Genomic DNA, 13,343 nt, shown 5'->3' with positions numbered 1-13,343 from the left:
CTATGATGTGTGGCACTGAATAAAAGAGAACGAGGGGCGATGCTTGGAGATTGAATGGAGGGCGGTGGTTTGACTTTCTGCTCTTGGCTAGCGCCTGACAGTGAAGTTCTGTGTGTAGACTGCCACTTGTCAAAGTATTCTGGAGGCGGGCATACCCGGGTCACCCACTTTTTAAAGACGACGGTGATTGGGATGCTAAGGAAACTGGGCCTAGGATTTAATGAAATCTGATAGGGGAGCTTTGTTTATCACTCCCTTCTTTTCTTTCAATTAAAAAAAATGTATGAACTATTTCAAACAAACAAGAGACTAGATTACTTTCCACAACCTGCCTTGAAGAGTTGCTGGCTTCCCATATTTCAGTACCCCCTGTATGACATCCCCCCCCCCCCAGTAAATAGAAATTACATTCAGAAAAATATTTTGTTATTCCTCCTCCTTTAGCTCAATTTCCAGTTAAGATTCAGTGACGAGCTAGTTTCGCAACCTTGTGTGGTATTTACCCGCAAGCTGTTACTGTTTTGAAGTTTCACGTGATTATATAGAATACATATATATTCTCTCTCTTTCTATATATAGAGAATATATATATTTTCACATTTTTGAAAATTGTCACTATGTTTCTGAGGTATATGTAGATCTTCCTTAGCTGTCACAGACAATTTTAGTGTAGGAATAAATATAGTATATTCAATCCCTTGCCAAGAAACAATTAAATTATTTCCAGTTTTCTAGTTTCAGACATTTTTTCTGCTGAGGGTAGTGATCCATTTCCGTGCACTTCTTCACTTCACCAGACTTGGAGATGGGCTTTCTTGTATACATGCTTCTCAGGCACACACTGATGAAGAGTTTTCCTTGGGGTTGAGAATTGGGCCTGTGACTGTGCTGGTTAGGGGAGTCTTAAGTGATTGTGCTGGCTTTTTTCTTCCACAGCACATGTGCAGAGTGTATGTGGGTCTCTAACTTATCTGCTAATGAAAAGGTGAAATCGATTTATGTCTCTTCCTATTAAGTTGGGTGGATTCTTTGGGTTCCCCCATTTCTGTGAAAGAGAGAGAGAGAGAGAGAGAGAGAGAGAGACAGAGAGAGAGACAGAGAGAGAGACAGAGAGAGAGAGACAGAGACACTAGGGACACACTAGTCTGGAGATAGAGCAGAAGTTAATATGCTTGTCTTGCATATGATAGACCCCCATCTCGCCCAACTCTCCAAGCATCTCTGGAAGCAACCCTGGAGGGTTGGACCCCCAATCACCACTGAATGTGGCTTAGCACTCTGCTCCCAGAGGAAGAGAAGAAAATAGGGTTGGGGTGATTGCTCAAGTGATGGCACCTATACCTAGTATCTGTGAGGCTCTTTTTACCCTGTGCTGCAAGGCAACCTGTTCCTGGCAGTACTGGGGATAGTCCTGATGGTCTCTAGACCTCCCAACACTTCCAGCTGTGACTCTGGGTCTCTCAGTATTGCTGTGATCCCTATGGGAAAGAAAATTAAAATGTCTCTTCATTGTCAAGGTAGAAACAGGAGAGAACAGTGCTGTTGAGTCTGAGATGCTCAGCTGAAGCTTTTTCTTGGACCAGTCAGGCCATGCAACTTTGCATTGATCACTCATCTTTCTCATCCTCATTTCTTTCTTGATAAAATTCAGGAATTTGCGTAAACATCGACAAAAGCCCTGTTCTTGCTCTTAAAAGTTTATGAAAATGTGGCTGGGTGAGTGACATTTTGCCCCAAACTGTAATCCCTTAATCTAGAAACAATTTAAAGCATTTAAACAGTCAGAGTTACACATTAGTCCTTCAGATCCCTGCTTCAGAGCTCTTGCTTTAGTCATTGCCTCTGTCTGGGACTCGCTTCCCTTCTACCTCTCACTCAGTACTTCTGCAGACATCACCTCTTGTCCCAGTTCTCTGCTTTGTTTTTCTCAGTGGCACTCACCACCTTCTTAGTTTTGATATATTTTAATTCATAGTCACCTTCCTATAATACCTTTGTTAAGACCAGGATTTTGTGTCTTGGCCACTACTATATCTCTAAAGTATGTACCAGAGGCTACTAAATTTATTTGACCTATGACCTCTTCAGAAAATAATACAAATCACTCCCCTCCTCTCCCTCTCTGAAAATCGTCTTTCCTAAGTGAAGAAACAGAAAGTACTCCCCCAATCGCCCCTAAAGTTATTGCTACTTGTTCCTCAAATTTTATTATAATTATTATTATTTTTTTTTTTTTGTGGTTTTTGGGTTCACACCCCGGCAGTGCTCAGGAGTTATTTCTGGCTCCAGGCTCAGAAATTGCTCCTGGCAGGCACGGGGGACCATATGGGGCGCCGGGATTCGAACCGATGACCTCCTGCATGAAAGGCAAAACGCCTTAACCTCCATGCTATCTCTCCGGGCCCAAATTTTATTATAATTATTTTTTAAGGCAACCAGTAGGGGCAGAATCACCTTGCTTGGGAAACAGTGAACTAGAACTATGTTGACAGACAGTTGATACTCAGACTTGTTTGTTTTCGGTTTTGGGCCACCAGCTGTGGTGCTCAGGGCCTTACTCCTCGCTTGCATTCAGGGGTCACTCCTATCAGGCTTGGGGAACCCTATGGATTAGAAGGTATTGAACCTGGGTTGACCCTCTGTCCTATTGTTCCCATCCAGTACTCAGACTAATATGAATAGTTTGAACGAATTAATTCTGTCTCTCCAGTACTACTGATCTTGGAATTTTATTTTTGCAATGCTGATTGTTCCACAGCTGTAAATGCAGAGGCCCAGATGTACTTGTGGGTTTCATCAGGATAAATAACACTGTTGAAGTGATTCCTTTCGCAAAGCACAGGTGTCTTCTGTTTTTGTTTGTTTTGTTTTTGGGTCACATGCACAGGTGCTCAGGACTTACTCTTATTCTGCACTTACAAGTCATTCCTGGTTGTCCTGGGGGGCCCCTAACAGATGCTGGGATTAAGCCCTGGGTCAGCTGCAGCAAGGCAAGCTCCCCTATTCACTGTATTATCACTCTAGCCCCATCTCTTCTGAGATCTGTCTCCCAAAACTTGCTGGAAGCTGAGTGTAGAGGAAAATGGTAGTATTATGAAGGAGCCTCCCATTCTGATCCACCCTTTCCTTTTTGCATGATTTAGTTTTCTGTACTGGTCCGATGTTTTTCAGTGTGAGAGACATGACAAAGGCTTTGATACTGATACTTTTGACACTCTGGCTATGGCTCCATGCCAGGATCTTTACTGGCCCTATGGAGTGGTGCTCTGAAATGATGCTGAGGATAAACTCAGCACTATCCTTAGGGAAGGTTCTTTTGTGGGGTTGGGATGAGATGATGATTTTAATTGGAAGTTTCTGGCAGTAGTCAATTTGTGGTACAGTCCTCAGAAAAACTTTACAAATTGTCATTTTATTAACTAGTGTCACTTAGAACTATCTGTGTCACAGTTCTATGTGTAATTTCGCTAGATGATAACTGAGCTTTCTCTTCCTTGTATGATGGTATTGAGTTGACAAAACAAAGCTAAATGTATCAACGGCTACTTGGATGTTTTCTTAATGGGTGATGAGAAAAAAAGGTCTGATTTTTTTCACCTATTAACTGTATAGGCACATAAATGTCTATGATAATGACATACACACTAGTCTCTTGAATGATCACAATTTATTTTCTAGAAAAAAATTATTTGAAAGAATCAGTTTTATAACAGTTGGGAGTTAGCTAACCTTTATACTGAGATCATAAGCAAGTCATTATGAAATGACTTAAAAATCTCACAAGACTTAATTTTGTGTTTTGAGTTTATTGAACTGAAAAGTAGAGATAATTTAATGAAAAGTCTTTAAGAAAAACTATATTAACATCTTTCTTTCATAAACTCCATCTAGCACTGAACAAAAATTAAATCTTCAGTTTGACATTAGGTTCACTGATGGGTGATTGGGCAAATTTTAGTCTATAATTTAATAAGTAACTAGACTGACTAAACATGGTTTGGAAACAAAATTTTCCTACATTGGAAAGAAGTAAACCTCCTTCATGATGTGTTCTGTGTGTCCAGGAGGGTGCCTGTTGTGACTGCTCATAGGGTCATCTGCTGATGACATGCACATATTCACAACATCTAGCGATGATAAAGGCCCCTCATTGTGGGTACCTGCTGTTAACTTCTGGTGAACTGGAGATGGGAAACGATCCTTGGATGCAGAGGAGAAGAGGAGTCAGCAAAATGCTGGTGGCAGTTCATGAGACAATTAGCTGTCTCATTAGTGACTTACATCCGTGCCCTGGTTGTCTTTATGCTTTTCCAAACCACCTTCCCTTCCGTGTGGCAATTGTAGGAAACTGACCATGGCATTTAGATAGCTGTAGCAGCTGCTTCTGGGAGGCAAGTTTTTCCTCAGCACACCTTGCTGGATTCCTGTCCACTCCCTGCAGCTGTAGATGCTGGAAATAGTCTTGATGCCCAAATTCTTTCGTTGTTGAGAACTTTCGGGTGTTCATGTGGAAGCTTTTTCCTGCTCCCAAATGAACAGAATCCAACTGTGAGAGCAGTAAGTTATAGTCCCCCCAAATTAAGAAAATGTGTGGATTCTCTTTCTTTCTTTCTTTTCTTTCTTTCTTTCTTTCTTTCTTTCTTTCTTTCTTTCTTTCTTTCTTTCTTTCTTTCTTTCTTTCTTTCTTTTCTTTTTTCTTTCTTTTTTCTTTCTTTCTTTCTTTCTTTCTTTCTTTCTTTCTTTCTTTCTTTCTTTCTTTCTCTTTCTTTCTTCTTTCTTTCTCTCTTTCTTCTCCTCTTCTTTCTTTCTCTCTTTCTTTCTTTCTCTCTCTTTCTTTCTCTCTCTTTCTTTTCTTTCTTTCTTCTTTCTTTCTTCTCTTTCTTTCTTTTTCTTCTTTCTTTCTTCTTTCTTCTTTCTTCTTATTCTTTCTTTCTTTCTTTCTTTCTTTCTTTCTTCTTTTCTTCTTTCTTTTTCTTTCTTTTCTTTCTTTTTCTTCTTTTCTTTCTTTCTTTCTTTCTTTCTCTTCTCTTCTTCTCTCTCTCTTCTCTCTTTCTTTCTTTCTTTCTTTCTTCTTTCTTCTCTTTTCTTTTCTTTCTTTCTTTCTTTCTTTCTTTCTTTCTTTCTTTCTTTCTTTCTTTCCCTTCCCTTCCCTCTTTCCTTTTCCCCTTCCCTTTTCTCTTTTCCCTCTTCCCTTTTCCCTTTTCCACCTTCCCTTTTCCCCTTTCTTTTTCCCTTTTCTCTTTCCCCCTTTCTTTTCCCCTTTTCCCTTTTCCCCTTCTTCCCCCTTCCCTTTTCCCTTCTTCCCCTTCCCTTTTCCCCCTTCTTCCCCCTTCCCCTTTTCCCCTTCTTCCCCCTTCCCTTTCTCCCTTCTTCCCCTTCCCTTCTCCCCCTTCCCTTCTTCCCCCTTCCCTTTTCCCCCTTCTTCCCCCTTCCCTTCTTCCCCCTTCCCTTCTTCCCCCTTCCCTTCTTCCCCCCTTCTTCCCCTTCCCTTCTTCCCCCCTTCCCTTCTTTCCCTCCCCTCTCTTCCTTTCCCTTCCCTTCCCTCCCCTCCCCTCCCCTCCCCTTCCTTTCCCTTCTTCCCTTCCCTTCTTCCCTTCCCTTCCCCTCCCCTTCCCTTCCCTTCTTCCCTTCCCTTCTTCCCTTCCCTTCTTCCCTTCCCCTTCCCCTTCCCCTTTCCCCTTCCCCTCCCCCTCCCCTCTCCCCTTCCCTTCCCTCTCCCCCTCCCCTTTCCCTTCCCTCCCTTCCTCCCTCCCCCTTCCCACTCCCCTCCCCTCCCCTCTCATCCCCTACCTTCCCTTCCCTTCCTTCCCTTTCCCTTCCTCTTCTTCCTCTTCCTTTCCCTTTTTTCTACACACCAGTAGTGCTCTCGTGCTTGCTCTTGACTCTGTGCTCAGGGCCTTATTCCTGGCAAGACCTAGGGACCATATGTTGTGCAGGTCGCTGGGAATTGAACCTGGGCCTGGTATGCAAGGCCTACTTGCTGTACTATCTCCCTGACCACTCGGTCTCTTAAATTGAAGTTAAATATACATCAGAGTTCATACCAAGTAACGAACCTTCACATAAGCAGTTCACCTGCACTGTATCAATTTCTCTCATGAGCAGTTTATTAATATTACTTTTTAACCCTTGACTTCTTATTTTTACTGTCTTTGTTAGAAGTTAAAATTATTAAGAGCAATGTTTGTTTTCTTCTCATTTTTTTTTGGGTTTCTAGATGAATTCATTGATTTATATGTATTTTTTTTCGTACTTTTTTTTTAAAAGAGTACAATTACCTCTAAGGCTGGGAACCCATGCTAGCACCTCTGTTTTCTCTTTTTTGAGGGCAGCTATCTAGTCCCTTCTCTTGTGTGAAGTGGTTGGAATCTTAGCAGGACAAATCAAAGGTTTCAATTTGTAGACTAGGTCAAGACCATTGAGCAGGTGCTATTTTACTATTTTTTTCAGTCATAGATAGATAAAGATTCAAGGACTGCTAATTGCAACATTTTGTATTTTATTTCAATTTTAAGAGATCTACGAACCCCTTGCTAAGGCCATTTAGAACAGATGCGAGAGAGACAGTACAGCAGGAAAGGGTATTTACTGCCTTCCACTCAGCTGACCTGGGTTTAGTCCCTGGTATCCTTTATGTCCCCTAAACTCACTTACTCAAGAATGCTTCCTGAAGGCACAGCCCAGGAGTAGTAACTCCTGAGCACTGCTTGATATGGGCCAAAAACCCCAAACACAAAGACTATTTAGGACCTCATTGGAATTCGTCATGATCCAAGATACCCATAACCTAGACAAACCTTAGTCCTAGACAATCTTCTAGTATTCTATAGCTCCCCCCCTACCCCCCCCCAAACAACTGTCTGTTAAAGTTCTAGAGCAATATTTCTCAACCAGTGTTCATATGGCTCCTTGTGAACAACAGGGTATTTGGTAAAAGTAGCACAAATGAGGGAAATAACACTTGAAACTAGTATGATGGGGTCCCTCAGGAAGGAATCCAAGGTCGGAAGGGGCCTGGATTAGGAAAAGGATGTTGAGAAACACTGGTCTCAGGATGGAATATAAAGCTTCACAACAATGAGGGTCCTGCACCCTTACTGTGGAGGCCCTGACTTAGATTCCATACCTCTCCCAACACTGCCAGAGGGTATCTAGTGAACCCCCAGAACCATTGAGCCCGGAGCTGTATCATATCACAGATCTGAGTACTTAAACCATCAAACCACACAACTGGTGCTGAATCTCAGGGAATTAGTCTCTGGGCCTCCTGAGCTCTCTTTCTTGTCCTGTGCACTATTGGCTGAGCCTGATAATGTGGCATATCTGAAGGAAAAGTAATAATTGTGGGTGTTCCCTCACATGGAATACCAGTGATTGGTTGCTATGCCCAACCCCTCTCCATACTTCGCCCTTTTATGGGATATTTCTATTGGCTGCAGTGATGCCTTTGCATAAAGTGATCACAGGTGAGTCAGGCTTGCTGGTTTGCACCCAGAACAGATGAATTCTACGGATGGGCTTGAGCGTTTCACCCCGGGACCTGGTGCCCTGGTCGCCAATGCAAAAAGAATCCCTGCTTCTCAGGCGATGGGCAGTTATAGGAGGGAACTGAGTTTCCCCTCTTCTCATCTTGCCCCAAGCTCCTGCAGAGACCTTGACTTCTGGGTCCCTTACGGGGACCATATTCCCCTCTCACTCTGTTTGCCCATGATCTCTCTGCCTCCGAGGCTGATAGGCTGCTGCTGTGGACCCTGAGGGAAGGAGGCCATAGTCCTTAGTGGGAAGAGGACAGGCTGAAGCTGTGAACCCACGATCAGAAGACGGGGGTCTCTCTGTGCCCATTGGGTGGAGCCCTGCAGACTTCCTCCCATACTGGGCAGAGACCAGGGACCTGCTCTCACCATCATCCAGAGCAAGTGATGCAGCCTTTCCTACTGAAGTGGACACACACTGCTAGACACTCCACCACAAGACCGTCTGCTCTCGAATCTGGGTGGCTGGGTCACTGTCAGGTTTTCTGGGGAACATGCCCTGGGAGTTGGTTCAGTGGATGGTGGAAGATCCCTGGTCGGGGCCTTAGTGGGGATGCTTAGTGGTCAGGACCAGCCTGGCAGAATGCTGAAGTTTCATCCCAGCACCACCTCACAGGCTCAGTACAATCTCCAAAGCCACACATGTGCATATATACAGGCAGACACACACACATACACAACCTGCCAGAATGCAGCCTATTGTGTGTGTGCATGAGCACTAAAGTGGGAGTCCCTTGTGAGCCCACCAAAGCATTTTTTGGTTTGTTTTTGTTTTTGGGCCACACCCTGGTGACACTCAGGGTTACTCCTGGCTATGCGCTCAGAAATCGCTCCTGGCAGGCTCCGGGAACCATATGGGATGCTGGGGAATCGAACTGTTGTCCAGCCTAGGCTAGCGCCAGCAAGGCAGACGCACTTACTACTCCCATGCCACTGCTCTAGCCCCTTAGAATCACTGTAGCCTAAATTTGTGCAAGATCACACTATTCATCATCGCAGCAGTAACAGTGGGAAGGAGGTCTATGAGTGTAGATAGTAAAGAAGCCTCATTGTCTGAACAACAGTCCCCCAGCATGGAGCTTAGAGATTTCATCTTATAAACAGTCACATTCCAGCGCATCTGGCAGTGCTCAGGGTCTGTTCCTGGTAGTGTTTGAGGTTCTACCCCTGGCAGTGCTTGGGGGTATCACGTGCCATCTTAAGCGATCTCACCTAAGCATTCTCTATTTTCTCTCTTTCTCTCTCTCCCTCCTCTCCCTCCCACCCTGTTTTACTTACTTTCTTTTTTTTTTTTTTTTTTTTTGGTTTTTGGGCCACACCCGATAACGCTGGCTATGCGCTCAGAAGTCGCTCCTGGCTTGGGGGACCATATGGGACGCCCGGGGATTGAACCACTGTCCGTCCTAGGCTAACGCTGGCAAGGCAGACATCTTACCTTTAACGCCTCTGCGCCAGCCCCTGACCCTGTTTTTCTGTTTTCTTTCTTCCCACTCTTTCAAGATATGATTGATTAATGGTTGATAGGGGTTCTTTGAGAGAAGAATGACAATGATTTCCCTTCCTTTCCCTTCCCTTCCCTTTGCTGCTGTTGTTCAGCTGATGATGAGCCATACCCTACTCTTGAGATACTCATTTATTAATCCATTGGGTCTTGTACATCTGGCTGTGGTGCTTGAATCCTCCACGGTGCTCACTAGGGTTTGTGCCATTTTAATTGTGGAGCTCACTCAAGGTGGCACTTCTGGTTGAGGGTTTGGCACCATTTTTATTGGCAGTGTTGCTGGGATCACAGACTTCAGTTGTGGCACTTGCCATGTCACACGTATTCTGTTGTGAAGCGCATATATTTTTGTGGGTGGCATGGGAGGGGTGTGTGTGTCTAACTCATGACCTCGGACTTGCATGACAGGCGTCTTTTGCCACTGAGTCATCTTCAGAAACTCACTGACAGCTGAGCTCAAGACCTAGGGAAGTGAAAGGCATGAACCCTTGGGAAGTGATAGCTGTGAGAGGCATGATCCTTAGTCGGGGTTACTTACAGTTCAGAACTTTTTGTTTGTTTGTTTTTGTTTGTTTTGTTTTTTGGGTCTCACCCAGCATCGCTCAGGGGTTACTCCTAGCTCTACGCTCAGAAATTGCCCCCTGGCAGCCACAGGACCATATAGGACGCTGGGATTTGAACCACCATCTGCATACTAGGTAAACACCGTACCTCCAGGCTATCTCTCGGGCCCCTAAAGTTCAGAACTTTTAAATGCTCTTTGTTTCAGAGGTAGACTCTGACCTTCGGAGTCTGGGGTGTAGCAAATTAAAAATGTTTCCCAAGAAGATTGACAGGGACATGGAAAGCCCTATGGGGGAATTGTGGGGGAGTCGGATGACCTTGAGCAGTGAGGTGTGGTCAGGAAAGGAGTACTTAGCACCCATAAAGAGATCTCCCTTTCAGCCCGAGAGTGCTGTACGAGGGTGCTGAGCCTTCACTGTGGACAGGCCAGCTCAAGAAACTTGCACATCTCCTGTGTAAGTGTACTTGCTGGTGAATGATTACTTGTCAAAACATCATTTGACTCCAGGGGAAACAGCCCCCATAACCTGAGGACATGGGAACTGTGGGGCCAGAGGTCATGGGGCAGACTTGTATGTTCTCTTCCTGAGGAAAATCCGAACTTGTTTCCAACCCAGATATTGGGCTTGGGCTGCAGGGGCACTGAAGGGGCCTGGGGTGTCTCACCGCAGTGGTCAGGTGGTTCCCCTCCCCTGGGGAGCCCAGCCTGGTTCATATCTCCAGTGTGTAAGGTTTCCTTGGAAGCTTTCAGAATCTCCTTGGATCTTTGTTTAGAAACTAAAGCTCCTTAGGTGGCAGACCTATAGGTTTTCTTTTAAGAGAAAAGTTTCTTTTAGGGGAGGTTTTGTTTTTGGAGCCACCCCCAGCTGTGCTCAGGGCTCATTCCTGGATTTTTGCTTAGGGATCATTCCTGGTGGGGAATGCCAGGGATGGAATTTGGGATCTACTGCACTCCCTTTAGCCCTAATGAGTTATTTTTAATTTGAAAAAAAAAAAAAAAAGTTATTCTAAATCTACCACCAATATTTGTATTCTATCCAGTGCTTTCTTCTAAAATTTTTTATTAGAAAAAAATATTTTTAAGTTTTGGTCCATATTCCCAAGGTGCTCGGGGTTACTTTTCAGCTCTGTGCTCAAAGTTCACTTCTAGTGTTGTTCAAGAGAACACATGGGACTGGGCTTCTGCAGGCATATAGCACATTCTCCGACCCATTTAACGATCTCTGTGCCTTTCCCACAGGATTTCTTTTTTTTTAAAAAAAGAGAAACATTTATGTCACTGACTTTATCCATTGGTAAATACACTCTGATTAGGTCTAACTCTGTGCTCTGCAACTTGATTCCACACTAACTGTCCCATTCTAATACTTTCTTCTTTAGTATCTGTAAAAAACAAAAAGATTTTCTGCCACCCAGCCAGACTCCTAGGCAATCAATCTGTTTTCAGCTCTGTTCCTGCTTGTGTCTTATTTGGCAGTAAGCTCTTCTTTCTTCCTGCCCTTTAAGATAACCCATAATTATTTGAAGTGTATGCCCTTTGGTTTATTTCTCATTGCATTGGAAGCTGGTCTTTTCTATCCTTGTAGCAAAATCAACTGAAAGATTAAAAGGCTCCCCTCCCACTCCCCATATTAGTGGTACCCATTACAGCTGCAAGAAGCTATGAGTCATTTCTAGTCCCAGGAGGCTGTGGGTCCTTATCCATCTTGTCCCTGCTACAGTCTCAGGTGACCATGTGCTACTGCTGACTCTGTGCTGAAGGGTCACTACTGGTGGGGCTTGGAAGACAGAATAATTTCTTTTGGGGAGGGTGAGTACCATACCCAGTGATGCTCAGGAGTTACTCTTGTCTTTGCACTCAGGTATTATTCCTAATGTTGCTGTGTGCCATATAGGATGCTGGAGATAAAACCTGGGTCAGCTGCATGCAAGGCAAGAGCCCTACTTCTGTACTATATCTGGCTCCAGAATAATTTCTTCTTTTGTTTTTGGGCCACACTTGGTGATGCTCATGAATTACTCCTGGCTGGCTTGGGAGACCATATAAGGATACCGGGGATTGAATTTTGGATTGAATTGATTCTCTGTGATAAAATGGAGATACCCGCTTTGGGTTTATGAATCTGCTGTACTCTCTTTGATTTTGCTTGAGTGTGATCATCTCTAGGAACCTTGTCTCCTTTACTGTAGGCAGATGTTGTATGTGGTCCACACATCACACTCTATGTGTGTGGCCTGTCATTGGGGCTTCATGCATTTGAGTCAATATGAGTGTAACATTCCTTTCCCCTTTTCCTCATGGACCCTATTTCCAGTCTATAAACCCCTTTGACATCTCAGGTGCCATGTATGTCAGTATGTTAGTGCGTGTGCATTAATGGAATGCGGGGGGAAATAGTCAGTCTTTACTTCATTTACTCATTTATTTGGGAGATGGTGCCAGGCATCAAATCCAAAACTCCATACCTGCAAATCATGTGCTTGACTACTGAACCACTTCTGCAACTCCTGTACATCTGTCTGTTCAAGGGTGCATGCTCAGTCCTTGATGTGTCCACTTCATCTTGCCAGTTAAGGAAATGATTGGAAAGCAAAGATGGAAGAAGTTTGGAAATAGCACTACCAAATTCGCATAATAGATCTTGGTTTTCATGAAGCTGGAAGCATCCTTGTACCCTGGTACAGCACCTTCAACAGTGCCCTGGTTGCTAAAAGGAACACAGGGAATGTTTTTTTCCATTTGTACTGCCAGTGCAGTGGCATGGTCCCTCCCAATTAGCAACAGGAGTGATGCCTGGATACAGTCAGAGTGGCAGGCTTCCCTGCGGGTGTCTCGTTTGGACTAAACTAGGAGTGGTAGTGCGTTTGTATGTGGAATCAAGGCTATTCCAGAATTTACTGCCCAGAGGCTCCTTGGACTAGAGTACTCGTTTTATTTTCCCTTCCTGCTGCCAGCTTTGCCTCATTTGTTTCTCATCTGAGTTCAGAGTCCCTGGGCTCTGTCAAGCTACAGCCCTGAGGAACAGAAGTGGCATGACCCAGCTCATGGGCACCCTCTCTCTGTTTCCGAGACTTAAATTTCTTTCCAGAGGCTTTCAGATCAGTGCTGCTCACTGCCAGCTTACTAGGATTGCACCCTGCTCAGCCCAAAAACCCAAGCTTGGCTTTCCTTGTGCAGATTTGTGTGCTGGAAGGATGGATGTGCAGAGGAGGGGTTGGGAGATATGTAGCAGCAGGGCAGGAAATGCTGAGAAACTACCCCTGGTGCAAGTTTAAGGGGACCATAGGTTCTATCTATCCTCCTGCCCTTTTAGACTCCAGAGAGAACTTATTTCCCTTCTATGAATTCTTGGGCAGAATTCAGTCTCTGCTCCTCCATTTCTTCCTTTTCCCCAGTTCACCTCTCTCCCTTTCTCTTTCCCTCAGTTTCTTTTCCCTCTGCTCTTCTCCCTTTCCCACCCCACTTTTCCTCCCCACTTTTCCTCCCCACCCTTCCTCCCCACCCTTCCTTCTTCCCCACCCTTCCTTCCTCCCCACCCTTCCTTCCTTCCTTCCTTCCTTCCTTCCTTCCTTCCTTCCTTCCTTCCTTCCTTCCTTCCTTCCTTCCTTCCTCCCTCCCTTCCTTCCTTCCTTCCTTCCTTCCTTTTCCTCCCTCCCTCCCCTCCCTCCCTCCCTCCCTCCCTCCCTCCTCCCTTCCTTCCTTCCTTCTTCCTTCCTTCCTTCCTTCCTTCCTTCCTTCCTTCCTT

Source organism: Suncus etruscus, chromosome 2 (assembly GCF_024139225.1).
Source record: "Suncus etruscus isolate mSunEtr1 chromosome 2, mSunEtr1.pri.cur, whole genome shotgun sequence".
Classification (NCBI taxonomy): Eukaryota; Metazoa; Chordata; class Mammalia; order Eulipotyphla; family Soricidae; genus Suncus; species Suncus etruscus.
The sequence above is the reverse complement of the archived record's forward strand: the minus strand, read 5'-3'. Positions refer to the sequence as shown.